The 14,533-nt window shown below is 40.5% G+C and overlaps 1 pseudogene; it reads left to right on the forward strand.

The window, feature by feature from the left end:
* Positions 1-874: 874 nt before the first annotated feature.
* Positions 875-1,897, forward strand: LOC129084030 (5'-AMP-activated protein kinase subunit gamma-1-like; annotated as a pseudogene).
* Positions 1,898-14,533: the final 12,636 nt, after the last annotated feature.

A 14,533-nucleotide genomic window follows, 5' to 3' on the forward strand; every position in this document is an offset into this window, starting at 1 on the left:
TGGAAACTTAGTGTTTATATGTTAAACATGATTTAACATTTAATTAAAATATAAACTAGTAGTCTTTGCCTCACCCATCCAATCACTAGAGATGATCTTTTAGAAACGGTGTGTTTATTATTTTAAATAATGTTTTACTTTTCAATTATAGTTGACATACAATATTATATTAGTTTCAGGTGTACAACCCAGTGTTTAGGCATTTATATCAATATGACTTACAAAGTGATCACTCCGAAAAATCTAGTACCCATCTGACACCATACATAGTTATTACAGTATTATTGACTACATTCCCTCTGCTGTACTTCACATCCCCATGGCTATTCTGTAACTCCCCATCTGTACTTCTTAATCCCTTCACCTTTTTCACCCAGCCGTCCAACCCCTCCCCCTCCACCATCTGGCACTGTCAAATGTTCTTTGTATCTATGAGTTTGTTTCTATTCTGCTTGTTGATTTATTTTGGTTTTTAGACTCCCCATATAAGTGAAGTCATCTGTCATTTGTCTTTCTCTGTCTGATTTATTTCATTCAACACAGTACCCTTTAGGTCCATTGAGGTTGTTGTAGATGGCAAGATTTCATTCTTTTTTATGACTGAGTCATATTCCATTGTATATATGTACTACTTCTTTATCTATTCATTTGTTGATGAACACCTGCATTGCTCCCATATCTTGGCTATTGTAAATAATGCTGCAATAAACATATGGTTGTATATGTCTTTTCAGTTTAGTGTTTTGGGTTTCTTCAGATAAATACCCAGAAGTAGAATTGCTGGGTCCTTCCTTGTCTCTTGTTATAGTCTTTGTTTTAAAGCACTTTTTGCCTGGGGCAGCCAACAGACACCTCCTGTAATGGAGATATCACTTCTTCAGATAGGTCCCCAGCTCTGGAAAATGAGCATCCTCAAGAGACCCCAGATTCTATATGGGGACCATATCAGATTCAGACCAACAAGATTCTATATGGGGAGAGAATGTGTAGACTTCTCTCATGAAGCCCCATCGCCACTATGACCTCCTTCCCACAAGCTCTAAATTGGCTGTATTTCACACTTCCCTGCAGGTGAAAAAGCTTTCTTTGCTTTGGTGACTAATCGTGTATGAACTGCCCCTGTGTAGGATAGTGAGAAGCAAAGTTTTGTGGACATGCCTATCATCAACAATTTCATCAATGTCCTGCACCACTATTATAAATTAGGCTTGGCACAGATCTCTGAGCTAGAAGAACACAAGACAGAATGTTGGAACTAGGTGTCCTACAGGACTCCTTAAATCACTTGTCTGCCTTTCTCCTAATGTCAGTTTGTTTGATGCTGTCTCTTCATTCATTCGAAACAAGATTCGCAGGCTGCCAGTTATTAACTCAGAATTGCACAACACCTTGTGCATCCTCACCAAGAAGTGCATCCTCAAGTTCCTCAAATTGTTGATCACTGAGTTCCCCAAGCCAGAGTTCATGTCTAAATCTCTGGAAGAGCTACAGATTGACACCTATGCCAATATTGCTGCGGTCTGCACTACTACCCCGTTTATGTGGCTCTGACCATCTTTGTTCAGTACCAAGTCTTGACTGTGCCTGTGATGACGTGGTGGACATTGAAAAATGGAGCGTGGTGGACATCTACTCCAAGGTTGATGTTTCGATCTGGCAGAAGACCTGCAACAACCTAGATGTGTCTGCGTCCAAAGCTCTGTAATGTTGATCACATCACCTTGAGGGTGTTCTCAAGTGCTACACACATGAAACTCTGGAAAACACATTCATCAGGCTGGTGGAAGCAGAGGTTCACTGACTTGGAGAGGTGGCTGAGAATGATTCGGGCAAAGGAAATGTGTCACTGTCAGACATCCTGCAGGCCCTGGTGCTCTGAGGCAGAGAAAAGCCCTGAGCAAGGGGAAGGGGTCAGGCAGCACCAGGGGGTCCGCCCACTCACTGCCTGCACAAAACTCTGGGAATCACAGATGATAACTGGAGAGAACTGTGGCTCTGTTCCCTCCCCAAGAGACCCCTCCCCTGCTATCTGGAAGCTGGGGGAGGTGTGGGGGAAGGAAGGAAGGAGAATGGATTTTTAGTTGTCCTATTCTCACACATACACTTGAGGAAAGTTTCAGTCTAGCCCATCCTAGCCCCTGTCTTTTTAGACATACCCTCATTCTGGGTGAACTATGGACTCTGTACCCCTTGGGCAAATTCTGAACACTAAGAAATCCAAAAGTTCACTGGGCCTTTGCCCTGTGAACCAAGGAACCTGTGCCCCTGATTCCCTGAACCCTGAGATGATAGCACAACTCTTTATAAAAATATTTTTATTCATCCTGTTTCATGCTGTATGGAGAAGGCTGAGTCAGTTTATTGACATTTCTTCTGATAATGGGAATGGGGAGAGCCACGAGGAGAAAGAGCTTTGGGTTCTTGTGCTATATTCATGTGAAGGGAGGTGGGGTTAGGTGGAGAAGGACAAAAAAAGTGGTACGCTGAGGTTATTACTTCTCATGACAAACAATTAAAAAGAAAGAAACCTCTTCATGGGAAAAAAATAAAATAAAATAAATAAAGTACTTTTTGTCTGGTATAAATATTGCTACCCTAGCTTGTTTTAATTTCCATTTTCATGAAATGTATTTTTCCATCCCTTTATTTTCAGTCCATGTGTGTCTTTAAATTTGAAGTGAATTTCTTATAGACAGCATATGTAAGAGTCTTGTTTTGTTATCCATTCAATCACTATTTGCCTTTTGATTGGAGCCTTTAATCCATTTGCATTTAAAGTAATTGTTGATAAATGTATTTATTGCCACTTTATTATTCACACTTTTAATCATTTTTTTCTTTTTCTTCCTAAAAAAGACCCTTTAATATTTCTTGTAATACTGATTTGGTGGGGATGAACTTCTTTTACTTTTTCTTGTCTGGGAAGCTCTTTATCTATTCTATCCTAAATGATAGCTCTGCTGGATAGAATAATCTTAGTTGTAGGTTCATGTTCTTCATCAATTGGAATATTTCATGCCTATCCCTCTGGCCTTCTAAGTTTCTGTTGAGAAATCAGCTGACAGTTTTATAGGAGCTCCCTTGCAGACAGCTAACTGCCTTTCTCTTGCTACTTTTAAGAGTCTCTCTTTGTCTTTAACCTTTGGCATTTTAATTATGACTGTTTTGGTATGGGCCTCTTCAGGTTCATTTTGTTTGAGATTCTCTGTGCTTCCTGAATTTTTATGTCTATTTTCTTCACCTGGTTAGGGAAGTTTTCTGTTATTATTTTTTTCAAATAGGTTTTCAATTTCTTGCCCTCTCTCTTCTCCTTCTGGCACCCCCCTGATGCAAACATTGGTACACTCGAAACTGTCCCAGAGGCTCCTTATACTATCTTCATTTTTGGATTCTTTTCTCTTTTTGCTGTTCTGATGGGTGTTTTCTGCTTCCTTATCTGCCAAATTGTTGACTTGATCCTCTGCTTCATCTAACCCTACTGTTGATTCCCTGTAATGTACTCTTCATTTCAGTTATGTATTCTTCATTTTTGACTGGTCCTTTAAAAGGTTTCTTTAAAGAGCTGTTTCTTCTAGTATTTTCTCAAAGTAGTATGTTTTTTTACCCTTTCTAATTGATTGTGTATAATTTACATATAATAAAATGCACGTGTTCTACCTGTACAGTTCAAGAGTTTTTAAAAATTTGGTTAAAAAAATAACATAAGATTCACCCTCTTAAGCATTTTTAAATGTTCATTTTGGTGGTGTTAACTGCATTTCATTCTCGTGCAACAGATCTCTAGAACTTTCTCATTTTGCAAAACAAACTGTATACCCATTGAACAACTCTCCATTTCCCCCCTACCTCACTGCTCCTGGAAACCACAATTCTACTTTCTGTTTCTTTCTCTTTTTTAAAACATACACCTTTGTCATTGTTAGCCGCTGATATGGTTTTAGTTGTTTGTGACTGCAGTATAACCTGGCTTGCTTAAACTCACTAATACAGCCCTTGTCTTAGCTACTTGTGGGGGTAAGCCAAGAGTTTGTCTATAAATATGATGACAAAACAAACCAAACTCTGATCCAGGTCATATGGGAAGAATCTCAAGAACACATATGTCATTGTAATTTATTAGAGGGAAGATTAATTGGTCTTGTCAACCCATCATTCTGTATCCAGTTTGGAGAGGGATCCTGTCATCTTAAGGGCTTAATTAACCATGATAGCCTTAAACAAGGCAGTCACAGAGGCAAGACCAGCATTGCGCCTCCAAGCCCTGTCTCAGTCAAACTGACTGGAGCATTAGGGTTTCCTTGTCCATGTCATTCCTGTAGCGAGTAAGAATACAATATTTCAGCCTGTCTCAGCTAAAAAGTGCTTTAATGTGCTTTCCTTGTGTGATTCTATGATCACTCAACAAATATCTTGCTTATGGGAACAGAATATAGCGATATGCCACTAGAGGATCCAGGATTTTTTTCCCAAAAATTTTTTAAAAAGTATCTGAGTAAAGAAAACAAAACACAGTAAGTGCTATTACATTCATTTTCCCAGCTGCAATATTAGATCCCAAAAGCCTTACATAGAAAAATAATTCCTTGGTTCAATGCAATTCCTATCAACATACCAGTGGCACTTTTCACAGAACTAGAATAAATAATCCTAAAATTTATGTGGAACCATGAGACAGATTTGGAGGTATCACTCTACCTGATATCAAAATATGCAATGCGGCTATAGTAACCTAAACAGAATGGTTCTGGCACAAAAACAGACACATTGATCAATGGAACAGAATAGAGAACACAGAAATAAATATGGCCAATTAATATATGACAAAGGAGGCAAGAGCATACAATGGAGTAATGACAATCTATTCAATAACAGGTGTGGGGATAATAGGACAAATACATGCAAAAAAATGAAACTAGCCTATCATATATAAGAATAAAATCCAAATGGATGAAAGACTTAAATGTAAAACTCAAAACCATAAAACTCCAAAAAGAAAAAATAGGTATAAAATCTCAGACATTTCTGTTAGCAATATTTCTTCTGATATATCTCCTCAGGCAAGGGAAACAGTAACAACAACAACAACAACAACAACAAACAAACGGAACTATATTAAACTATAAAGTTTTGCTCAGGAAAGGAAACCATCAACACAATGAAAAGACAACCTACTGAATGGAAGAAGACATTAACAGGGTTTGTATTTAAATTTACTTCCTTTTTATGATGCTTCTTAGGTCTTAGACCCAGACATTTCTGTTATTGCATTCTTCAGCTCCACCTGGTTCTTTATTATACTTTCTCTCTTTTGAAGTTCTCCATAAGTTCCTCTATTCCATTCTCAAGTTTGGTGAGCATCCTTATGACCATTTCTTTACATTCTTTATCAGGAAAATTACTTATCTCCATTTTATTATCTTTTTTCCCCCTGGGAATTTTTCTTGTTCCTTCCTTTGAGAGACATGCTTCTCTTTTCATTTTGTTTGACTTTCTATATTTGTATCTAAGATCTAGGTAATATAGTCATCTTGCTTTGACTGGTATGGCTCAGTGGGTTGGGTGTCATCCTGTAAAATGAAAGGTAGCCAGTTCGACTCCCCATCAGGGCACATGCCTGGGTTGTGGGTTTGGTCCCCAACTGGGAAAATGTGTGGGAGGCAACCAACTTGTGTTTCTCTCCCTCTCTTTCTCCCTCTCTTCCCCTCTCTTTAAATATAAAGAAATGAAATCTTTTAAAAAATAGCTCTCTCTCCCAGTCTTGAAAAAGTGTCTTTGTGTAGAAGCAATTTCTGTGTAGACCAAGTGTGCCAGGTGGTTTTGGCAAGCCAGCTGGAACTGAACAGGTGCTTTCAGTGTCCAGGGTATTGGCCTACCGAGCTGTAGAGACTCCAGGTTGGAAGGCCAGATGAATCTAGCAGTGCCCTGTTGATCCTCCCTGCTCCCTTTGTCAGAGCCAAAATGGGCCCAGTGGTGTTTTCAGGAACACGCTGTGACTACCTTGCAGGTAGGCCAAAAGCACCTAGATAAAGCTCCCTCCAATTCTATCAAAGTGGAGGGGGACATATACTCACTGGCCCCTCTGTCCACAGAAAATTTTCACAGATCTGGGAAAGCTTCAACATTCTTCTTCTCCTTCTCCTCCTCCTCCTCCTCCTCCTCCTCCTCCTTCTTTTTTAAATCCTCACTTGAGGACATTTTTTTCATTGCTTTTAGAGGAAGAGAGAAAGAGAGAGAGAAAGGGAGAGAGAGAAACATCTATACGAGAGAGAAGCATTGATTGGTTTTCTTCCTGTATGTGCCCAGACCAAGGATCAAACCTGCAACCTAGTATATGCCCTGATCGGAAATCAAACCCACGACCTTTCAGTTACAGAATGATGCTCCAAACAACCAAGCCATACCAGGGCTCTCAGCCTTCTTTATATGGTTTTTCTCTCGTTTGTTGTACATTAAGTGGTCTTGTGTAGAGGCCACCTGTGTGTAGGCTCTGTGTGCTAAGTAGCTTGGTTAGCCTGGTTGGAGCCAGGCAGGGTTTACAGCACCTGGGGCCCTGGCTTGCCAGGCTGGAGCAGCTCTGTGCAGGGAGGCCACGTGCATGTGGTGACGCCTTGTTGATCCTGTTTGCTCTCTTTGTTTGAAGCCAAAATGGACTCCGGGCACTGAGGCTAGGGTTGTGCTATGGCAATCTTACAGGTAGGCCAGAGAATCTGAATAGAGCTCCTGCTGACTCAGCTGAAGTGGAGGAGGACATAAACAATGGCACTCACTGGCACCTACAATCCTGGATAGTTCCCCCAGATCATGAAAAACTTCTGCCATTTCTCAGCCATTTCTATTCAGTCTCTATCATTTGTTTTTCAGAAGTAGTTCAGCCCTCAGTTGTCTCTAGGAGTAATTGCTTTATATACAGGTGTATATTTCACTGTGTTCATGGGAGAGGCCAAGTTCAGCATTCTCCTACACCATCATCATCTTCGACACACCCCTACTATCTGTTTCTATGAGTTTGACTTGATATTTCATATATGCGGAATCATACATTTCTTGTCCGCCTACGTTAATGTAAATGGCAGAATTTCCTTTATAAAGGCTACGTAATATTCCATTGTATGTATATGTCACATTTTCTTTATCCATCCATTTGTTGATGAACATGTGGGTTGCTTCCACCTCTTGGTTATTGTGAATAATGTTGCAATAAACATGCATGTGCAAATATCTCTTAGAGATCCTGCCTTCAATTCTTTGCATTTGTGCCCAGAAGTAAGTAACTGGATCATATGGTAATTTTATATTTAATTTTTTCCTTACTGCCTAAGTAATATGCTTTTATAGATTCTTGTTTTTATTTTCTTTCAATTTTATAGATATGATCTATTGGTTTTATGCTCTGGAAAATAAACTTTACTATACTTCTATGCCATCTTAATTTTCCCCTATTACAAGTATATTAATATCCCAAGTTTTGCTTAAATTACTATTGATGTTTATATTTCATGACTATACAGGCATTGTTTGTTTAATTTGCTTTCCTGTAGAACTTCTTGTTTTTCCTGGGTTTAAGGATTGTGCTATTTTTTTATTCCCTTATTTTTTATGTACTTATCATTAATTTATATCCAGATTCACATACAATACTGTAAAGTTCCCTCCACATGGTCAAACACATCAGGAAACCTATTAATTACACTTTTTCCTTGGAGACATCCTCTGTTCTTTTGCTCCATCTCCTCTGGTTTCTTTCTAGGCCTGTGGCAAAGTCTTGGAACTTATTTATACCATCATCCTTGTTATTCTCTTCATTTTGGTGGGGGCGGGGGGGCGGTTCCTATTTCTTGGATTTATTACTTGGCTTTTTGCAAGCCTGGTGAGTCTTGGCTGCCTGTTTATATTTAAGTGTGGAAGTTGTTAGGTTTTAAAAAACATTGGCAATAAAAAGACTGATCACATATTCTATCGCAGGTACTATTGAGTCCATGGGGCTTGAAAGAGAACACTCAAAAGGAAGTACATACGAACACATAATTATAAATCTAGAACTATAAATGTGGCTCCCACATATATACAAGGGCCAGCAGTGGCACAAAGGAGTAATCAGCTCCTCTTAGGCAGACTTCCCTTCTACACCAACAATGATTAATAGTGTCAACGGTAATATCTAACATTTGGTAAATGCTTACTTTGCACAATAACTATTAAATATCTATTTAAAACAAAGTTTTCCTTCGATTTTAAAATGATGATGTTTCTGAATTTTCTGAACAGAGTTGTATTACCTTGGGAAGAATGAGTCATACATCAGGAATGTTTGAAGAATCAGCACAGGTTGACAAGTGGTATTTTGAATGCCTTTGTTTCTCCTTCAGTTACTGTTCATTTTTATTAAAAAAAATAAAGCCACAGCTTCATTAAAAGAAGTGCTTTTGTGCAGAACAATATGTGTAATATATCATTTGTGTAAAAAGGAATGTACAGTACATATTTTTATACACATTCCATATGTGGCAAACACTTTCCTTGAAGGACACACAATACTATGGACACCCTTCAGAAGGGGCTGGGATATGCTAGTATATGTAAGTTAGAGAACTTTTCCACAACTTTTCTATGCATTTGATCAGTTTGAACTTTTAAACCATGTATTTGTATTGCTTTTATAATTAAAAAATAATTTAAAATAAAGTTAAAATCTAATCATGTAAAATGCAATCATAATGTGATACGAGAAGAACAATTAGAATGGAAAACACTCCACCTCCATAATTCCCCTTAGCGCTGTTTTCAATGAGCACCAACACAATGCAGCCCAGATCAGAGAGGGGAGTGAAAGGGAGCAGGATGTAATGCCCCCAGGGCGGGTTTTTGAAAAATCTCACAGCATCCATCTCCCTGTCAGCTCTCTGCCCCTTGTTGACGGCCCACCTGTCGGTGGTGAAGTCTTCAGATCAGAGCTGGGCCTGTCCAATTTCACTGCACTGTCCCCTTTCTCCCCTTTTCCTCTGGAGCAGTGGTCACAGTCTGGACTAGAGCCCAGGTTAGTAATGTCCACATTGGCTTTAGGGTCAGGGATTGAAGAGAAAAATCATAAACGTAACAGGTAAAAATCAAACAATCAGACAGCAAAGCCAGTTGGTCAAAACAAGAAGTCAGGAGTAGTTCAAGCTGAAGTCCCAGCTACACCTGTGAAAGCAAATATCCAAACAAGTGTCAACACCATGGAGAAGCAGCAGCATGAGCACCTCCGAGAGTATCCACTCGTGGATATGTCCCAACGCCTCTGTGATACTGACACCATTTGAAGCCTCATTTTACAGATGCAGAAACTGAGGCTTAGAGAGATGTAGGATTTGTCCATGTCAGACAGCTGGTTGGTGCTGGAAAGAGGATTTAAATTCTGAAAGTTCAGCTGTAGAGCCAGGAACTGTACTAATGATAGAGATAAGTACATTAAGTTAACCACTAATAAGCAGGTAATTACAAACTGAGGTAAGAGGTTTGAAGAGAAGAAATCCAACTTGCAGTTAAGACACTCAACATACTCTGCAGCGTTAGGTAAGGCTTTCCTGATGAAGGGAAATGAGCTGAGACCTAAATATTGAGTTAACTAGGTAAAAGGCTGGAAGGAGAGGAGTCAGAAGAAGAGAGTTCCCGATAAAGGGAATAGCATGTGCAAAGGTACTGTAGGAAAGAAAGGAGAAAATGCCAAGTTTGAGAAAAGTCAACAGTAAATGCTGCCTGGTCTTAGGGACACGATGAGGCAGTGTCAGAACCTCTGGGAGGTTTGTGGAGACCGATGCAAAGATTCGGGCCCTGACCGGTGTGGCTCAGTTGGCTGGGCGTGTTCCACGAAGTGAAAGGACCCCTGTTCTATTCCTTGTCAGGGCATGTGCCTGGGTTGCAGGTTCAGTCTCCGGTTGGGGAACGTGAAAGAGACATCTGATCAATGTTTCTCCTTCTCATCGATGTTTCTCTTCCTCTCTTTCTCCCTCCTCTCCCTCTCACTAAAAATAAATAAATAAAATCTAAAAAAAAGACTTTGGTAATTGTCTTCACACTTAGGTTTCTGGGTAGAAGGGGTAATCTGGCATGGTGGCCTCTCAGGCTTTTTGTGGGGATTTAATGTGATCACATGTCTCAGCATCTCGCACTGTGCTTGCCCACACACTGATATATTAGTTTTGTTCATGTCCCAGCCCCCCATTCTTTCCTTCTGCTATACCCCTGATTCTGTGCCTTGGACAGGAGTGAGCAACAATGCCCAGTTTGCACAAAGAACTGGGATGTGGGTGTGGCACCAGTTTCTGGGCACTCTTTGTAAAGAGGCCTCCTTCCCCCTCCCCTACGTAGAATGACTCACCACAATGGAGAGGCATGCAGCTGAAGTGCATTTGGCCAAAGCCAATAGCACATTGTGTTGCAGAGTTTGTTGGCTTTCCCTACCCTGGGCTTTCAAAAGCAATTCAAATAAGAGATGGACCAGATGCCAGGGTCCATTGATTTGCATCTGTTAGAATTGAAGTGGATGTCAGCCATGTCCCCATTTGGCACTTCCCTTCCTGACTGTGCCAGGAAAGCACTGGAGAACGCCTGCTGAGCGTGCGATGGAGAGCTGGCTGCTGCTTGCACTCACTTTGTTTATCTGGGTCTGTGCACAGTGGCATGGCCTCCATCCGCCACAGAAGCGCCAGGCTCAAGTGGTTCAACTTAGGCATTTTAACTTGTTTTTCATTACTATTATATAAGTAAAAGAAGATTATTCACTTAGTTATCAGAGAGCTACTAGTCATTTAAGAACATGGGACTAGTCAGTCCTTGACCCTTAGAAAGAAAGGAAACAGACGTTCAGAGGCTGGTGAAGATCCAGCTTAGGAACTAGAGTGAAAGGAGGCAAATGATAGCAGCATTTTTAGAGGGTTTCTCCAAAATGTCCTCAAAACTGGATTGGCTTTGTAGAGCTGAGGGCTCTTGCAGCACAGCTATTTCTTTACCTTTTATGGGATCCTAAACACTGAACAATATATAAAACAACACTTACCAATCACCTAACATGAGCCCAGCCCGCTCAGGGCCCTGGGATCCCAGGAGGAGGGCCTCCTAATGGAGCGGGGACAATCATTGATCATTGGTTCCTCAGGGAGACCTCCAAACACCCTAACAGAGGTTTAAACAAGACATGAGATCAGAGCAAAAAGTTTGCATGGGGAGGCCAGAGAAGGCCCCAGGAGGCTCTCTGATCCTTACTCCCTTTCCCAAGGGGGCCTTGTATAAGCCTCTCACTTCAAAAAGAGTTTGTCTATACTACATTGTGGTTTAGGGTTGCCTTTCTCTACTTCTATAGCTGTCATCACTGCGATGTATGCTCACCAGAGAAATGCTTCTGATTGAGCTTCTGGCTTAGTGGTAATAATGAACATTTATTGAGTTCTTACCAGGAGCCAGCCACTGCCCTAAATAAGGCCCCTCTCATTTAATCTTAGAGCAGTCCCATGAGGCAACTTTTATTCCCAACCTGACACATAGATAAGAAATCTAAGAATTGGAGGGGTTCAGCTGATTGTCCCAAGTCCCATGGTTCAAGGCAGGGGGCTCTCGAACAGACAGTCTGATAGCAGAGACTTTGCTTGAAACCAGGAGTTAGCCAACTATGGCTGGTGGGCTGTACCTAGCCCACTGCTTGTGTTTGTAAATAAAGCTTTATTGGAACATAGCCATGGCCATTTGTTTACTACTGTCTCTGGCTGTCGTCATGCTGCAAAGGCAGAGCTGAGGAGTCATGACAGAGACTCTACAGCCCACAAAGCCTAAAATATCTGAATCTTTTCAGAAAATATTTGCCAGCCCCTCCTCTCAAGCACTACACTAAACAACCCGCCTTTTCAATTAAATCAAAGCCTTCCAGAGGGCAGAGGCCGCCTCATTCATCCCTGCCAGCCCCTCAGCCTCCTGCCTGGGAGACTGCAGTATCGATCGCTGCACTTCAGTGGACCTTAAAGTGCTTGCTCAACTAAATAGATTTAATCTGTTTTTAAGCAATCCTAAACTTCCTTCTAAAACTGTAAAAATCTAGACAAAAATTATATTTGCGGCAACCTTCATTAGGTGAAACAAATCCCAGAGGTCAAGACCAATGGCTCTACCAGCATAACAAGGACAACCTTAAAAAGCAGGCTGCATCTGTAGCAATTCCTTTTTAAAATATGTTATTCTCTGAGTAGCTCTGCAGTAAGCTGACCAGAAAAAAACAAGACAATATATCATTCAGCACTTTGGAAACTAGAACAGAGAAGCAAAACTTCAAGGAGACAAAAAGAAATGAAAGCGTACGTTAAGGCCCTGCCATCATGCAGGCAGACTAGGAAGGAGAAGCAAAGAATGAGGGATGAAGTCAGTGCCCTTCGCCAGCGGTCGGTCGGGAGGAGATGCGAGCGGTGGGACACCAGTCAGGCCTGGAAAGCATTGCCCATTTTGGGGTAGCGCCTATGAACCAGGTGAGACCACACTCCCCAACCCCAATCAGTCTTTCCCATGGGGTTTGCGCAACTTGGGGTTACCAGGGCTGCAGCGGTGTGGGAGGAAGAATGTTGGCCTGGTATGGGAGGTCTAGGGTCAAGTCCCAGCTGCCTTAACCCCCTGTGAATTCCTCCCTGTGTCACCTGAGTAAGGTGTGTTGGGCATAGTGAGACGAACACAAGTACTGGAGCCAGAGAGTTCTGCATTTAAATCCAAGCTCTGCCCTTACTTCCAGTGTCTTATGCAAGTGGCTTGAAGGCAAAAATTATATCTGCGGCAACCTTCATTAGGTGAAACTGTGTCTTATTCATCCTTCCACTCATCCTTCCATTCCCAGCACGTAGGAAACGATACGTACTCAATGTTGAATGAATGAATCTCTTTAAACCTCGGAGTTACTGTGAACAGTGAACGAGTAAATAAATGTCAAGCATAAGCATTTAGAAAGTACTCAATAGGAATTACAAAGTTGAAAAAAATTGAAAAGGTGACAATGGGAATAATGATAATGATGTTAATTCAGCTTTTTTATGCCTCAATTTCCTTAACAATAAAATGTAATAATAATAATTGCTTGACAGGATCATGTTTGTGAAAAATTAAGCTAGGATGAATACAAAAACATTTTTTCCTCCCATAGAAATTTTCACCTCTCTTTCTTATATTACATAACAATTACTTTCTAACCCAGCATAGTAGCTGAAAAATATTAGGTGCTTAATAAATGTATGCTAAGTTAATAGCTTTTGTAATATGTAAACATAGCATAATCATAGAAACTGACACTAAACAAATATAACTTTCAGTTTTGAAGGCGCTAAGCATCCCAGCAATGGTATAAAGAATATTTGTAAATAGAAAGCAAGTGGCTTACAAATTAAACATTTTATGCCAATGTATAAGTGTATTAATAATCTCCTGTAATTGCCAATTTCTGGGAGTTTTCTCATCCACAGAGTCAGCATTTCAGATCAATGTGCCTTCCAGATATTCGTTCATATCTTTTTCTGGAGTGGAAAATAATTTTTGGTTTTTGCACAGAATTCTTTTATCTTCAATATCATTTGAATCATTTTATGTATGCCACTAGCACTTTCCAAATTTGGTTAATTTCATAAATTATGTCGGAGCCCTGATATTTCAGACCATAAATAAAGATGTTCCCTCACAGAAGCCTACGAAGCACCTCAAAGGCGGTAAGTCATTTTTTCCCATCACCATCACCTTCTCTCCTCTCTGACTACTCAGGTCCCACAATGTATTTTAAGCTGAATCAATTTTGTGAGCAAACGTATCTAGAGTCCGCATAGAACTCAAGATACAATAAAATAATTTTATTGCATTTGTATATTCTGCTAAAAAAACAACACAGTGAAGGTCCTCCACCTATACTAAAAGTGGACGTTTGAAAAAATAAGGCTTGTACCCAGCCTCGTAGAAAACAACAGACATGCTCAGGAAAGGCTTCTCGCCTCAGAGCTGGTAGGCCAGTCAATTGATTGGTAGACGGCAGGTAGACCCCACCAAGTTCCTAATCTTTCTTTTTTCCTATGTGGCATGAAACAAATGGCTCCTCTGCAGCAACATGCAATTCCCTTTGCATTCTCTGCAGCTGCAGACTTCTCACACACTCCTGAAAGCACTCCCAATGCAAGGGAGTTAGAACAGCCACTCTGTTGGGAGAACTGGAGACCGCTTTAACTTTAAGTCAGCCATTGGTGGTATTAGCATATACTAGGAACAAGCTTATAGTAACTAATTACTATATGCCCTGCACCTGATTCCAACACACCAACATATCATTACTCTGTAAGAGTCTTAAAAAAATGTTGAGATAATTGAATAGTCTAGTTGGGCACCCGGGACTCTCATCCTGCTGCTATTCCATCTCCCCTACAGGGCAGATATTTATTTCCCCCAGAGAACTTGTTTTTCTGTCTTAACACGAAGTGTAGTTGAAATTAGTGATTTTGAGAGACCATTCACCTTGTATTTTGTTATGTAATCCAACCACAGAAGTGGA

The sequence above is a fragment of the Pteronotus mesoamericanus genome, unplaced genomic scaffold, assembly GCF_021234165.1.
Source record: "Pteronotus mesoamericanus isolate MK-2021 breed Mesoamerican mustached bat unplaced genomic scaffold, CSHL_Meso_final scaffold_174, whole genome shotgun sequence".
NCBI classification, from domain to species: domain Eukaryota; kingdom Metazoa; phylum Chordata; class Mammalia; order Chiroptera; family Mormoopidae; genus Pteronotus; species Pteronotus mesoamericanus.